Below are 15044 nucleotides of genomic sequence, written 5' to 3'. Positions count from 1 at the left end.
TACTCATTTTTACTCAGTAGACCCATAAGTGAGCCATTGATTAGGGTAAAAGCAGTTTGTCCGTAGGCTCATTTAATTTGAAGATTGTCCAGTAAAAAAGAAAAAAGGAAGCAGTGTCTCCCACGTGTGAGAAAGCTGAGTGCACTAAGCAATTCAGTGCTTTCCTGTAACCGGCAGTGAGTTTTTTGTCCTTTTTGAGTATGAAACCCACCCAGTGCCCTACTGTAACGGCAAACACCAGATAAAACTTCCTTCACAAGGCGAAAGTGGCTGCAGGGGAACATCCTTATTTTCGAGACATTTGGCACAGAGATTTTCACTGACAATAAGTCATAATGCTGTTGTTCTTATACTGCGAGGTTAGGCACACCTGTTTGAATAAGCTGTGTATGTGCTAAGCCTCTTGGCTGGCTTTGAGAAGCATTTTTGTCTGTCTTCTCAACAGTGAAAAATCAGCTCAGAAATGGAGGTAAGGGAGAAACAAGGCTTATGGGAAGAAGAAAACATTTAACAATAGGAAGGAGAAAAATCCTTTCTACATCTTAGGAGGTGCTTTCTTTAAAGAGAAGAAAATCTGCTTTTCTGTGTCTGAGTTAAACCGTCTGAGGCCTTCATTCTGCACTGTAGAATTATCCAAACGGAGCCCATCTCTACTGAGAAATCGAAATCTAATCCGTTGTAAGGAATTTGCTTTTTTTTGTATGGACCACTAAGATGGAAACTTCCAGCTGCGTTCCCCTGCTCCTGCCGAGGTTGGAATTGAAATTTCTTCTCGCAGTGATGGAGCTGCAGGAGAGGTACCAGTCTCTCACTCTGCATACTGAGGGGAGCAGCATGGCCCTGACTCAGACTGACTTGGCATGGATTTCCTTTCAGCAAATTAAAACCTACCTCCCTTGACCAGGCGAAAAATAGGATACCGTCACATTTTGCTGTATCTTACCAGGGTACCGCTGGCATCCACCCCTCAAAAAAAAAAAATCCTTCTCTAAAGTTTTTTTTTCAGATTTGAGAGATTGTTTTTAAGGTTTGTCTGCGTTTCAAACTTTCTTTCCCTAAAAATGAAAAAGCAGTTTGGGAGAGTCGATAAAGGGCCATATTTAAAATGGTAGTTTGTTTTCTGGAAAAAAATCTTGTATTGTGATGGTAAAAGTGGTTCACCATCTCCTTGGAAGAAAAATGGCACGTGATGATTTAATTGACACCCATGCATCCATCATTTTTTCTACTCTTATAGGTCATCTGCTGTGCGTGGTCATGGGTCAGATTCTGGGGCAAATACAGAAATGAATAAGATGAGACTTTGTGATGGTTAATTTCATGTGTCAACGTGACTGGTCCATGGGGTGCCCAGGCAGCTGGTTAAACGTTATTTCTGGAGGTGCGTGTGAAAGATTGGCATGTGTTTCTTTGTTTCTTTATTTTGGATATTTCATTTATTTATTATTAGTTTTTTCAATCTTTGATGTCATTTGCTTCCAGCATTTTAAAAAAAATTTTATTGGAGTATAGTTGACTTACAGTGTTGTGTTAGTTTCAGGTGTCCAGCAAAGTGATTCAGTTATACATATACTATACCTATTATTTTTCAGATTCTTTTCCCATATAGGTTATTACTGAATACTAAGTTCCTTGTGCTATGCAGCAGGTCCTTGTTGGTTATCTATCTTATATATAGTAGTGTGTATATGTTAATAACCAAGCTCATGATTTATCCCCCCACAGACACATGTTCCCTTTGGTAACCATAAGTTTGTTTTCAATATCTGTAAGTCTGTTTCTGTTTTGTAAATAAGTTTATTTGTATCATTTTTTAAATTAGATTCCACATATAAGTGATATCATAATGATATTTTTCTTTCTCTGACTGACTTCACTTAGTGTGATAATCTCTAGGTCCATCCATGTTGCTGCAAATGGCATTATTTCATCTTCTTCGTGGCTGAGTAATATTCCATGGTGTATATGTACCACATCTTCTTTATCCATTCCTCTGTTGATGGGCACTTAGGTTGATTCCATGTCTTGGCTACTGTAAATAGTGCTGTAGTGAACATTGGGGTGCAGGTATCTTTTCAAATTATGGTTTTCTCCAGATATATGCCCAGGAGTGGGATTGCTGGATCATATGGTAGTTCTATTTTCAGTTTTTTAAGGAACCTCCATACTGTTCTCCATAGGGGCTGCACCAATTTACATTCCCACCAACAGTGTATGAGGGTTCCCTTTTCTCCACACCCTCTCCAGCATTTACTGTTTGTGGAATTTTTGATGTTGGCATGGTCATCCTGACTGGCGTGGGGTGATACCTCATTGTAGCTTTGATTTGCATTTCTTTGATAATTAGTGATGTTGAGCATCTTTTCATGTACTTTTTGGCCATTTGTGTGTCTTCTTTGGAGAAATGTCTATTTAGATCTTCTGCCCATTTTTCATTTTTGATTGGGTGTTTGTTGGTGGTGTTTGTTTGTTTGATATAGAGCTGCATGAGATTAATCCCTTTTTAGTTTCGAGATTAATCTCTTGTCAGTCACTTCATTTGCAACTATTTTCTCCCATTCTGTGGGGAGATCAGCATTTGAATTGGTAGACTCAGGAAAGCATACGGCCCTCCCCAGGGTGGGTGGGCTGCATCCAATCCCTTGAGGGCCTGAACAGGACAGCAAATCAGAAGACAGCTGAACTCACTCTCACTGCCTGACTGTTGAGCGGGAACACAGACCTTCTCCTGCCTTTGGCCCCCCAGCTCTCAGATCCTTAGAACCACACCACCGGCTTTCTTGAGTCTCCAGGTTTTAGACGCAGATCATGGGACTTCTCAGCCTGCATGGTTGGTTCTGTTTCTCTGGAGGCCCTGTCTCATACAGACCTGCTCCAGGGCTTCTCAATGTAGGGTTAGGGAACTGCTCGTGATTTAGAAGAAATCATTTTGATATTTGCATGTAGGAGGCACTCTTTCTCTTGATAGGAAGAAACTGCATTTCAGTAGATTCTGCCAATTGAAATCTTTCATCAAAACTACTATGAAAATTAGAAAGGATACAGATCAGTGTTCAAATACAAAAATAATGATAATCACTAATATTTATTGTATGAAGTCTCTATATATGTACACAAGACACTGAGTGTTTTAGAAAATTATTTATTAAAGGGTCTTGTGATCCCTATGGAACTTTTATTGAAGTGATTCCCTGAAAGAAGAGATCCCCTGTTTTTGGAGAATTGGAATCACACCATGGGCCCAGAAAGAAAAATCAGCTGCAGATGCCCTAGGATTAGATGGTGAAGACTAGAGTTGAGATGATTGCTTGGATAGGAACTTGGAACAAGTCTCTTTCATAAAGTTGTTTTAGTTCCAACTTTTTCAGTTATCGCTGAAAAGACAGGCTTGGAAAGTCTTCAGTGGTGATGTGCAGTACTGATTGTCAAATATTTTTTAGGCTGAAGACACCTCGGTGCTTGGTTAAATGAATAATAGAAGAGAAGGAAAAGATGAAAAAATACTAGAACAGGCACCCCTGGCTCCTGGAGTTCAAAGGCAAGGGCAAAGATTTGATATTTGGCACAGTGTTTTGGAATTGGTTTGGGGAATGTACAAAAGTTTAATTAACAGGGATGATTAAATTTCATGAGTGTAAGAGATAAGCAATCTTAAAGAATTTTAAATTGAGTTGGGGGTGGGGAAATGGAGAAGTAGGCAAAAGAAGTACCAGGGAGAACAAAATATAATTTTCTAAGCGTTTTAATCAATGAGCCCAAGCGATTAGTCCAGGGACCTGGGGTCTTTAAGGTAATTAGGACACAACAGAAAGGTGAAACACAAGAAGGATCTGTGAATTTGTAATGCTATCAAACATTGCCAGCTGCTAGAGAAATGTGTAACCCTGGAACACTGGATTGTGTCATCCTGAGAAGCAAGGATGGCATCTTTTCTTCTTGACCTTGGAAACACCTTTTGCTTTCTATGGAAACCATCCCAGTGTTTCTAGGTGAAAAAAGGGACTGTAAAGGTTAATAAATCAGAATGACAACAGAAGTGATAAAAATGTGAAAGAAATACGTGGGTGCACATTTTCAAGTCTAAAAATTCTTTGAAGCTAGAGAAACCCTTAGCTATAGTGCTTAAGCTCTAAAAGATAGTTTAAAAACCATGGGATCGGAGTGTTATATCCCTGTAAGTGATTCTGCACTGCTCAACTACCCTCCATATCATTGTATTTTGATCATTAACTGTACTGTAAAAGTATTATCTCCTTATATAATGTTAGTTTGCTACCATTTGCATATTCTTCATTGATTTGTTATCAACATTTTGATAGTAAAAAGTGCCTGTTTTAAATAATGAAAATGGAACAATAGGATTATAATACAGGGCATAGTCTTACAAATCCAGCAAGTAAAATGCTGCAGATGTTAGGTGGGTACCAAAGAGGAGGCAGATTTTTCTTTTTAAATTAATTTATTTTATTTATTTATTTTTCACCGTGTTGGGTCTTTGTTGCTGTGTGTGAGCTTTCTCTAGTTGCAGCGAGCGGGGGCTACTCTTTGTTGCAGTGCGCAGTCTTCTCATTGCGGTGGCTTCTCTTGTTACGAGCACAGGCTCTATCTAGGTGTGCGGGCTTCCGTAGTTGTGACTCACGGCCTCATTAGTTGTGGCTCACAGGCTCTAGAGCGCAGGCTTAGTAGTTGTGGCTCGAGGGCTCTAGAGTGCAGGCTCGGTAGTTGTGGCACACGGGCTTAGTTGCTCTGCAGCATGTGGGATCTTCCCGGACCAGGGATGGAACCCCTCTCCCCTGCATGGGCAGGCAGATTCTTAACCACTGTGCAACAAGGGAAGTCCCAAGAAGGCAGATTCTTTAATGGGGGAGGATCAAAGAAGAGGAGATGGTTTTGGGGGATAAATAGGTTTCATTAACCTGTTAGGAGGGATAGAAGGGCATTTCAAAATGAAAATGATGGTTAAATAATAACATGGAAAAAATGTACAGAGCATATCATGGGATTAACATGCAGTTCAGTGAGGCTGGGTGGTAGGAGATGATGCTGGGAAGGAATATTGGAGTTAGGTTGAATATTTAGTGTAGAAGTTGGGGCTTTATCCTGTAGGAATGAGGAGACTTTGAAAAATGCTTTTGTAGAATTACTAAATAGTAAATTACTAAATTACTAATTACATTGCTCAAAAAAGCACACTGTATATTTTTCCCATCTGCTCAGCTCACACCCCACCTTCAACATCCACAGGTAACCACTTTTATTTGTTTCTATGTGTGTCCTCCTGAAGGCTCTTTATGCAAATGTAAATGTACATTATTATCTCTGTCCTTTTACACAAAAGGTAGCACTTTACACTTTTCCTATTTTGCTTTTTTTCCCTAAAAATATACATTTTAGAGCTTTCCTGTATTTTTTAAAAGCTAAATGCTTTGGAATTACCGTAGTTTATTCTACTGGTTTCCTACTGCTATCTTAGTGGTTTTAATCTTTTACAAGCAATGTAAAACCATCAGTTTGCATGCAGCAAGGAAACCTCAAGAATAAATCGCAAGAACTGGGATTGTTGAGTTCAAAAGATACTGAATTTCTAATTTTGATAGTCATCAAGGATTGTCACCTGTAGGAATTATGTTCATTTATATTCTGCATGGTACTTCTGTTTTAATAGCTTTACCAACAATGAGCGATCCAGCTTTCAAATTTTGATAGTCCTATCGGTGAAATAAAGGAAGCTTGGAGTAGTTTAATAATCACTTTTCTTATTAAGAGTGGATTTGAGCATCCTTTTTGTATGTTGAGATTCTTTTGTGTTTATTTTCTATAAACTCACTATTCACTGCTTTTGCCTGTCTTTGATTGAGTCAATGGTCTTTTACTTATAAATTTAAAGGTGTTAATTATAAGTTAGTTATAGAAACCCTTAAAGGTCATATGAGTTGCAAATGTTTTATTTCCTAATAGATTGTTTGCCTTTTGACTTTTCTCACAGTGTTTGTTCGTTTTGTTTTCATACGCTCCTTAGTGGTTGGAACGGTCTACATTTTTCCAGGATTACACATACATTCTACCATTCTAAGTCTTTTGTTTAATACCAACTCTTAAACTCTGATGTATTTTTTAGTTTATCTTGATGTAAAATGTGAGATAATAAAACAAGTTATATTTTTATGTCTAATTAGTTGCCTCCAAATGTACTATTTCTTAATAATCATCTTTCCTTAATTGACTTGCATTTTATGATGCATCTAGAATAGACGGCAATTCTGCCTCAGTTCAGTTACAAACGCCCTGGAGTTGTGATAAACACAGCAAGATTTTTCAAATGTATATTCAGTGAGTATCAATATCATGCAGAAGAAAATGTAAAAAATAAAAATAATAAAACCCAGGGAAATAAAAACAAGAAAAAGAAAATGAAGGGAAATAGCCTTCTCAGATATCACATGTATATTATCAAGCTCCAGTAATAAAACTGCATGATTTTATGAACCTCATGAGTGATTTACAGCCCAATGGATCACCATAGGGCTTCCAGTATAAAGTCTTTGAAGGGACACCAAGTCCTGTTGTCTACAGCCGTGTTTATTGCTAGATGTCTGTTTTGAGGATTCTGGAGCTTGGAAGTCACCTGTGTTTAAAAGGGGTGAAACGTATGGAAAGACCGAGATAGAAGTGAGAGGGTATCTCCATGGGATCACAGCAACTATTGAGAGATTGAAGGTGGATGGTGAGGAATCGGTGGAGAAAGACGGCTCAGAGTTTTCTAACCTGGGAGGTGCTTTCAACCTCCTAAAACACGCTTGAGAGGAAGATAACCAGGCAGCTTTGCAGATCTGAGTCTGAGTTTCTGATTTAGAGTAACAGAGGTCAGCTTGGGAGTCAGTATCAGACCTTCAGTGTGGCAATGGAGTGACGATCCAGAGAGAGTAGAAAACAGGCAAAGACTAGGACCGAGGATGGAACTTTGAGACACATCTGCATTTAAGATATGGTAATGTGGAATAATCAGAGGGTTAGGAAGCAGATATGGAGAGAATCCTGGCTAAATACAGGGGAACAGGGCTGGAGGAAATAAGCTGGGGGTGGCCCTGCACTCTCTTCCATTTCCTGGGCTCTCGACAACAGTAATGTGATTGGGTCCCCCAGTCTGTGAATGAAAAAATGGAGGCAAAAGAAGGGGATCCTGTATTGTTCAGAGCACATGAGAAGAGCCTGCAAGTGTGGAAAGAGGAATGTGTTTCTTTGTTTTCTGACGTCTGTCAGGAAATCACCTTAAAATAGGACAGAAAGGTCCATCTCTTAACGTTTCTGGGTCTCTCAGAGTATTTCCTCTGATCACAAGTTCACACTGGCAGGAATCAGGCTTTCTCTTGCTCGTCAGCCTCAGTATTTGTTTTCCATAAATTAAAATTCAATTAAAATCCAATCCGCCTCCCTTTACCTACAGTCCCGTGGCTGGTTCTGCTCTCTGAAGTTAATACACAGTCAGAGTAATAAACACCATGGGATCAACCAAGAAACTGAAAGTCATGGGTCTCTTACCTGAAGGCTCGAGCTGAGAACTGGCAGATCAAGTTTGATCAAACCCGGAGTTAATCAAAGGATTGGTTGACTATAGCAAGCTCCCATAATAAACCCTTTGAAGTGGAAACATGGAAACTCTAACAAGATCAGTCTAAATCAGGGATTGACATCATTTCAGAATTAGGTTGCCAAGACGCTGAGCCCTTTCTTTTTCTATCGTGCCAGGTGTGGAGGGTTAACGCCACCTAAGCATCCCTTCCTTTCCCAATAGAAACTTCCCCAGTCATCAGGATACCATTGTCCCAATCATGTTTCTCCTGTCATTGCATGTGTTGATCAGTTATTCAGACCTAGGAGACATCATTAATGCCCTCAGGGAATATGGGGTCTATTGGAGCAGAAAATGAGAGGCAGTTTTAGATTACTGAACATTCTCAAGAGGGAAAATGGGAAGAAATTACTTCAGGATGAGTCAACCAAAGTAGGCAAATTTTGTTAACCAGAAGGTGAAAGAGAGGCACAAGCCATCTAGAAGTTGGGATTTGAAAGGGCACCGAAAGGAAGGTGGGAAATTCCAGACTTAGATTTGCCAAATTTCCTTGTGGATAGCCCTTTCTGATATCTACTTTGAACAAAAATATTATGAGAATATATCTGAGACAGCTTTATATCTGCACGGGACAGCTTTATATCTGCACGGGAGTCTAACTATAATAGAAGTTTTTTTTTTTTTAATGTTTTGATGCTTTTGTTACCTATATAGTATGTATATCCTTTTTTATTTATTTTATTTTAATTTTTGCTAGAAGATAGAGTTCAGTGCTGTCAGGTGGATCACTGCATTTAATTCTCTTTGCCTTTTGCTCTTTTTGCTTCTGTCTTATTCTTTAATTATGGGCTGCTGTTTCTTGTCTTCCTCTTTTCTAAGAACAGTACATAAATAAGGTTTTTAAGAGTGCATTAAGAGGGCCATCAGGCTATTTTGTATAAACCCAAAAATACACAGAAGCATTTCAACACATGAAAAATAGAGCTGAAAGTAGAGCAAGTATTCGTAGGATTAGGTACATTTTCTTTTGTTTTTGTTAGACTTACTAAATTGCTCCTATTAATATAATGTTCTCATGCATAATGTAACAGCTGAGAGCAAAGAGTAAAGTTTGAGAGCCCTACATCTTGAGAAGCTGCATCACTCCCATAAAAGTGGGAAGCAGCTTGTGCCAAGTCCCCACACGCCACACTCTGACACACCTGTAATGCAAGGGTGGTGCAAACTGCCTGATTTCCTACAGCAAGTCATATCAAAATATTTCATCAAAGTTAATTAAATTTTTCAATATTTCTTGAGAGAAGAACAAGGTATTGTGATCTTAAAAATAGACCTGTAAACAGATGGAAGAGAGTTTGGGAGATGGGACTTTAATGAAACAAGAGAGGGAAAAATACATTAAGGAGGAAATCATAATGAATCATAGAATGTTAGAGTTTAAGCAGTCCTCAGAGACCATCTGTTCCAAGCCCTCATTTTAGGATGGGGGAGCTGAGGTCCATGCATGTTATGTAAGGTCACAGAGCGTCATAATGGCTCAGATTCCTGCTCTGTGAACATAACTCTCTGGGAGAATGTTAGGCACTTGTGAATATTTCATTCATTTTTTTTTTCCACCCACTAGGGTACTCTTGGGTGCTTTGAAATAGTAATTTCCCTACAGTAATCTTGAGCACAGAGGCTATCATACTGTGCAAAAATTAAGCTGGCCTTTAGGAATTACTCAAAATGGTCTAGGGTCTGGGATACTCAACCTTATAGCTCCAGAAATTCAATTTTGATCACTTACCAAGAAATGAACAGGCGCTGGGGAATTGACAGATGCAATACTGACTTATGTACCATAAAGATAAATGTGCTTCTATATGAAAAGTTGGAATTAGTGGGTGAATGAACTCTGTAAAATGTGTAATTCTGTGCGTGGAAATTACATTGGTAACAAGAATAAGATAATTATAATTGTTGTCATGCCTCATGGTTAGGGCCATACCGAAATCCCAGTTATGGCTAAAGCATCTTCATTAACATTGTGGCCTGACATGATATTCATATCTTCTTTGGGGACAAATGAAGAGTTTGTAGAAACTACCCTGTTTTGAGTAGTGGGGAACTTAGCCAATCCTTGCTGTACACAGTCTGGTAGTGAGAAGTGTTCTGATTTAAGACTCCAAAGACATGGGTTCTAGTCTCAGTTGTACTGTTGTGTAAGTACTATAACCCTGGGAAAGTCAAGAGATTGCTCTGAGCTTTAACTTTCTCATCTCTGAAATGTGGAAATGGATCTTGGTGAATTCCAAAGTATTTTCCAAAGCTCACAGTCTGAAACTTCAAGGAGCATTCCTTTTCTAGACACCACAAGCCCTTATCTTCTTGACTCCCTGCTTTGTATTGACACCAGTCATGGTATTTCCATTGATTTGTCATAATTTAATGAGACACAGTATCTTAGTCAAGATCTTCTAGAGGGCAGGTTATCTGGCAATAGGAGGGATAAGGTCCTCCTTTAAAGTTGCCCCAGAGACCAAACTTCTGCAGCCTGTGTATGTTGGGCATTGCCTCTCCGGCACCTACCATTCTTGTTTTGCAATTTCTCTAGTGCCCTCAGAGGCGGCCACCATGCTCCACAGTTGTAACACTTCTCGTTGCTCTCATATTGATGGAGTTCCATGAGGACTTGCTCTCACGTGGACTTGGCCTCCACGCACACTGCATCTCAGCTAACCACTGGTGAAGCTGAGGCAGAGTTGATGCCACTGCTTACCAGAAGTTATTACCATCTTGTTGAATGCTATGGACTGAATGTTTGTGTCCTTTCACATTCATGTGTTGAAGCCCTGATCCCCAATGGGATGGTATTTGGAGGTGGGACCTTTGGGAGATAAATGGGTTTAAATGAGGTCATGTGGATGGAGCCCCTTGATGGGATTAGTGCCCTTATAAGAACAGGAAGAGACAGAAGGACCCCTCTCTCTCTTTGCCTCTCTCTGCCTCTCTCTGTCTCTCTGTCTGTCTCTGTCTCTCTGTCTATCTATCTTTTTCTCTCCATGCATGCACAAGGAAAGGCATGTGAGGACATACCCAGAAAGAAGGCTTTCACCAAGAACCCAACCATGGTGGCACCCTCACCCTGATGTCAGACTTCCAGCCTCTAGAACCATGAGAAATAAGTTTGTTGTTTAAGCCACCCAGTCCATGGTGCTTACTATAGCCTCCCAATCTACGACACGTACGCCCATAGAGGGCTTCAGCTGCTGTTGGGTAGATGAGTGATCCTACTGCAGAGTTCCATCTCAAGGGCCTGCTTTTTAGAAGCACTCTGGCACCAGTCGTCTTAGCATGGGTCTCCCATGAAGCAGAGCCCAAGGAGAATCAGTCTGTTCTCAGTTTACTTGGGAGTTTCAAGGTTAAGGGTATAGATGAAGGGAAAGTATGAGAGAAGGAAACACGGGAAGCATGGTCCTCTTGTTACTGCACTGGCTGCCACTTCACCAAGAGCTGGGAGAGAGGCAGTGGGTTTGTGGGCAGGTGTGTTTCTTGGAGTGGGGGATTGTGAATGTGTGCAAGTGGGAAAATCACACACTCAGCTCAGAGTGATACACAGAGGTGAGAAAGAAGGCTCATCAGTGCACTTGGTTTCTTCTCACCTCACCTCTCCCATTGGCTGCACCCGCTCCCCCAGGGCAGGTGGTTTCTCCCAGACTCCTCTGTTGTATCTTCTGATGCCGTGGGTGCCTCTGAGGATACCACATGCCATCCGATGGTGGGCCCTTTCATCTACACCCAGAACGCCAGGGTAGGCATGTGGGGCGTGAGGGTCTTGAGGCCCAGGGCTCAGTCAGACGGTCACCATTTGGAAAGCGTGGCAAGATGCGACAGAGGAGATGGTGCAGTTGCAGACTCGGGTGGACTCTTCAGAAACAAGGAAGACTTTGAAAAACTCTAAAAATGCACATGGCATTTTTTGTTTACACAATAGCTTAAGTCCCAGAGCTCTACTGGCCAGCATAGAGCTGATAGTTAATAACACTGTATTGTACACTTAAAAATGTGCTAAGAGGGTAGTTCTTATGGTGAGTGTTCTTATCACAAAAAATAATTATAAACGAAGAGGGCAGGAGGAAATGTTTGGGGGGGATGGATGCTTACAGCAGAGATTGTGGTGATGGTTTCATAGTGTGTACTTATCCCCGAAGTGTCAAGTTACATACATTCAGTACGTGCAGTTCTTTGTATGTCAATCATACCTTAGTAAAATGGTTTATTATTGTTATTAGTACTATTATTATTTTCAATGAATTGCTTTGTAGTTAATGGAGCAATCTCATCACGGGTCATATCTTGTTTGTTTTAACCTGGAGACAGTTAATCCAGGATGATCTGGTTACTTCCACCAGGAGAGATAGCTGTTGGGCTGCCTTAATTTGAAGTTGTCTTTCTGACCAGTTCCTTCTTTTCCTGAAAGGGTGATAATAGATAAAGATCAGCAGAGTAAATGTGTGAAAACTAGGATATAGACTTACCTGTGAGGTCTTAAAAGAGTCAGCATCCTTTGCTGTGCCTCAGTTACTCACTGTAAGTCAGATGCAAAACCTGAAGACGCCTGCGTTTTCTGCAGACTCAGGCATCTAATGCCTCCTTGTCATTTGTACACCTGGTGGCTCCTCACTCTTGGGACTCTGGGATTTTGACTTTAGGCTGAAGTCTGCTGATGGACTGAATAAAATGCTTGGTTTTCTTAGAATGTTAGCACATAAAGAGATCTTAATGCAAACCCTTCATTCGAGAGATGAGGGTATTGGGGGCTAAAGAATTTCTGACTATCCCAAATATATGCAGTGCTTCTCTTAGAAAATCCTTCTTTTTCTTATGGTTTAGGGAGGAAATATGCCATCAACTTTCCCCAAGTAGCAAAGAGTCAGCCAGCTGTGTGGAAAAACAAATAAAAAGATATTTTTGTCTTTTAATATGAAAATTATCTTGTACCTAAATATCGCCCTAAATATTAATTCCTAAGTGATAAGCACATGAAGTCTGGGGATTTTAAGAGTAAAGTAAAAGATGATGGCCATCCAGACAGCATGAAGTGAAATCATAAGTAAGATAAAATCTCACTCCCACCCCCGGTCTTCCTAAATCACCTTGCCTCTTGGTAATAGGCTCGGGACTGAGTTGGAAGATTTTCAAGAAGACAAAATCAGATAATGCCATTCTCTTCCCAGAGAAATAGCTGTACATTTCCTCTGGCTGAAAATTCCCATCAGCCAATGGATTTTGCCAATATCAATATTGATAAAAAAGAGAATATTATCCCCAAACTCTACAGTTCTAGAAGATAAAAGGGCACGATATTCTGAGAAATTGGTTTCTAGGGCTTTAAATTGTGTGTGTAGTACGTGTGTGTGTGTATGCGCACGCATGTGAAATAGGGTAGGATATATATCTAGAGAGAGAAAGAGGTGGTACGTATAGGGTGCTGACAGTAATGTCATCAATTAACAGAATCTGTAGATTGAAAGTGATCTTAGAGGTCATCTAGACGAATCTTCCAATTTCAATGGAGATCAAAGTGAGGCTCAGAGAAGTGGCTTGATAATTAGGAACATACACACAATGACCATTTAATTTTCGAGTCTTGAAGCCTTCTGCTTTAATTTTTGCTAGGGTGTGAAAAAATAGTCACGCATAAAGGAATAATTAATGAGCAAAGAGAAAGTCTCCATCCAATAAAGGAATAGAGGCATGTATTCTGCCCATGTTTTATAACTTCTTTCTCCAGCTCCTTCTGTTGCATTATTTAAATGGTAGAAACTGTCTCCCTGAGAGTTGGTGTATTGAATTTCCCTGCATGTGTTCTGAGAGATTGAGTTCATTTGACTGTTGATTCTTTAGTGCAGCGAGGTATCCCAGAAAGAGATGGAGCGGTAATTTAATTGAAGACCTTAGCATCCATTTTGGCCCTTCTTTTCAGATGCCCAGGTAGTATTCCAGCATAGCCATGGTATCCTGTGGACTCAAAGTGAAAAATATATTACCGGGGCTCACAGACTTTACACTCATGCAGTACAGTTTTATAGCAGGGTTCAGTTGATCACAAAATAAAAAGGACCCAAGCAATACACTCTGGAGAATGTGACTTGAAACTGTAACCATTAGGGAGAAAAGTGCCCAGATATCCACGGAGTTGTGGGAAAGAGAATCTCTTACAGCATCAGGGTGACTTAGCAGGGACTCCTGTGTCTCTGTGGTGATGTGCTGCTCCTGGAATATTCTCGGCCCAGTCCTTCTACTCTGCAAAGCCCTTTTGTTGATGACTCAGCACTTATTATTTATTTTAAACATTGATTTATATAGATTTCAATTCAGTCCCTCTGTGAAAAGTCCACCTGTGTTTTGTAGCCAGCTAAATCTTCTAAAAAGTATTTTTAGATACATTTATGTGTATCTACATACATCAGGCACACATACCCCTATGTAATTACGTACAAACACATATTTATATACACACATACATATATGAACTAAAAATAAACTAGATTATTCATTTCCTTGGGTACTTTTGAAAAATAGTTGATGAGATATTCCTGAAGTCAGGGTGATACTGGAAAATTCCACCAGAGGGCAAGTCCAAAACCGGGTTTTTGTGGGAATGGGCAGACATGGCTATTGGGGACACCAAAAAGCTTGAAACTTTTCAGTGAAATAACTAACCCTTACTTTCCCCACACGTTGGATTTCGCCTCTGCAATTACCGCCCTGCAATGGAGTTCTGTTCAGTTAACAATCCCTGATGAGAGGCTGATTAGGACAGGCCTGCATGTAGCTACCTGGATCCCCATCCCTGCAAGCCCAGCCTTCACACCCTGTGGACCACTTGTCCACACACGATGCTCTTCCGCATCGCCGAATCCCCCAGCGAGGCCGCTTCCTGAGGATGGGTTTTCCTCTCACCGGCCCATTCACAGCATTTGCTCAGAGCCAGTCTACTAAAGAGAGACATTCTAATATTTTCTTCTTGTCCTTTCCAACTCCAAACTTTTCTGTGAAAATATTTCTACCACGTCAGAGTTTATAACACTTGCATTTTGTACTATGCTGTAATCAGTGCTTTGATTTGTTGTCTATAGATTGGAAAAAATAGTTGGAATGCTGTCATTCTGCTCTACATAAATATTATTTGTTGCAAAGTCACAGAGCAGGATTGGACCTGTAGGGCATCCAGTGTCATTCAACAGTTCAACACCATCAACTCTGATGTGTAACGCTGAACACCTGAGAAAAATCTCACAGTGATGTACTTGATTGGCTGCTCGAAAGCCCACCACATTTTAAATTTAAAATAATAACAATAGTAATAATAACAACAAAAATGACAACAACTGTGAGCCTCAGTTTTGAAGAATAGGCACTTGGAATAATACAGGTTGTTAATAGCTGACCATCCCCCTCTTGGTTAAGTTCTGGATGCTTTACTGTT

Source organism: Lagenorhynchus albirostris, chromosome 21 (genome assembly GCF_949774975.1).
Source record: "Lagenorhynchus albirostris chromosome 21, mLagAlb1.1, whole genome shotgun sequence".
In the NCBI taxonomy this organism is placed as follows: domain Eukaryota; kingdom Metazoa; phylum Chordata; class Mammalia; order Artiodactyla; family Delphinidae; genus Lagenorhynchus; species Lagenorhynchus albirostris.
The sequence above is the reverse complement of the archived record's forward strand: the minus strand, read 5'-3'. Positions refer to the sequence as shown.